Source organism: Gymnoscopelus braueri, assembly GCF_963280865.1.
Source record: "Gymnoscopelus braueri genome assembly, chromosome: 11".
In the NCBI taxonomy this organism is placed as follows: Eukaryota; Metazoa; Chordata; class Actinopteri; order Myctophiformes; family Myctophidae; genus Gymnoscopelus; species Gymnoscopelus braueri.
In genome coordinates, this window is record NC_137613.1 from 37699608 (window position 1) to 37702005 (window position 2398).

The window sequence follows — 2398 nt, forward strand, 5'->3', positions numbered from 1 at the left end:
GCACACACACACACACACACAAGCGCACGCGCACACGCACACGCACACACACGCACGCACGCACACACACACACACACACACACACACACACACACACACACACACACACACACACACACACACACACACACACACACACACACACACACACACACACACACATTGGCATTACTACAGTATACTTGTGAGGACATCAACATTTTAGGACACAGATTTGAATCCCCAAATTCTCTCTGACCACAAAACAACCATTTATTTTGTGAGGACCAGGAAAATTGTCCATTTCTCAAACTATACATGTGGGGACGTAATGGTCCTCACAAGTATAGCAACGCAACGCAACACACACACACACACACACACACACACACACACACACACACACACACACACACACACACACACACACACACACACACACACGCAGGGAGAGTTATATGTAAATATATTTTGCAACAGTTTGATCCAAATGTATATATTTGAAACTGTGATAACCATAATCTTGCGGTGCAAATGTTTTTGCTCTATATACACTCCAAAAGCTTGAGTGTTACTGTGAATTTAACCCTTGAGAGCATCGCAACACGTTGAGCTATTTTCTACATACGACACCGTCATGCAACGAAGCATAAATCAGGCCACAGGTTCGATTATACAATATGCACGTTTCTAAACTGCTGGTCAGAGTACGTACCGTAGAAATACAGCTGCCAATGATACAGAATATTTACAGAACATGTACAAATCCAAGGGCTATCTATAAAAGTTACCATTCTGGTCAAATATGTATTACTTACGTAACACTTATAGCCTAAAATGTACTTTCATTGGGGCCACTGTGCTGTGATATGCTATCTATGAATGACAGATGGGAGGCTGATAAGAACTCTAGGTCTGTTGACATAGTTGACACCCACGCATGCACGTGTGCACACACAGATGGACTATCTGATCTTCTATCCTGCAGTCCAGAACGTCCACTGATGGATGGCAATCAAAGATTATATCACACTATATAAACCCATGCTGTTTGTCATTATGTCAGACAACGCTCAGTGATAGACTGATACAGAGACTGTGCAAATGATGATGAAACGTGCGTCTCCTCCACAAGTGACTAAGTAAAGATTTCCCAAGGATTTGACCGACCGCTCATGCGAGCAGATGGTAAATGGTGTACATTGAGTGAGGCAGAGAAATGAAAGCAAATGTTTATTCCACTGCAGCCATATGACTGTGAAAAATGTGCATGGACCACTAAGCGTCTGATGCAGAAATGTCCTCACAGACATAAAGAATGCTGTGCTTGATCCAGTACCACACACACACACACACACACACACACACACGCACACGCACACGCACACGCACACGCACACGCACACGCACACGCACACGCACACGCACACGCACACGCACACGCACACGCACACGCACCCGCACACACACACACACACACACTATGAAAAATACATGTTTACATCACACACTCCATGACACGTGTGTGTGTGTGTGTGTGTGTGTGTGTGTGTGTATGTGTGTGTGTGTGTGTGTGTGTGTGTGTGTGTGTGTGTGTGTGTGTGTGTGCGCGTGCACGTGTGCGTGTGCAAGCGTGTGCAGTACATACATGCACCTCTATAAATGGGTATGTATGTGGATGTAGGCTACTGAGTGTATGCAGAGTTGAGTGGACAGAGCCACCTCTATGTTCTCCCCAGCAGTAAACCGTTAATGAAGGCAGACCGTGATACCAGACTGAAGTCATTATTTGTTTGTTTTGCCCATGCCTGCAGTGGCTTACTTGTCTAATAGATCCATAAGACACAGGATAAAAGATTAAAGCACTTAACACAGTTCCTAAGGTGGGAATCAAACCCAAGGCATTGCAGTCAGGTGGACAACAGCACGTCCTAGAGCTGGGGGTCCCTAACTTTTCCTTGCAAAGGACCGCAAATAGCCAGAGCCTCTGGCCGTGGCCCCCTATAACAAAATGGTCAAATACGATCATGATAATGACATGCCCAAAATAGGGACGTTACGTTTAGAGTTTTTTAACTGGCACAATAATCTTATGAGTTACATTTAAATTAAAAAAAAATCCTATCCTATTCAATTGGCCCCCTAACACCCCCTGCTGGCCCCGGCCCCCACGTTGTCCTGGATGCAGTTAGTTTGACTGAGAGCAGAAACACAGCCTGGAAAGGATAGCATTACAAAAAGGTGACATAATGACAGTGGTGGAAAGTAGCAAAGTACATTTACTCTAAGTGTACTTAAGTACAATTATGAGGGACTTTTAGTTAGTATTTCCCTTTTTTGATAATTTATCAACTCCACTATAAGAGGAAAATATTGTATTTTTTTACTCCACTACATTTATTCATTGTAACTTTATTT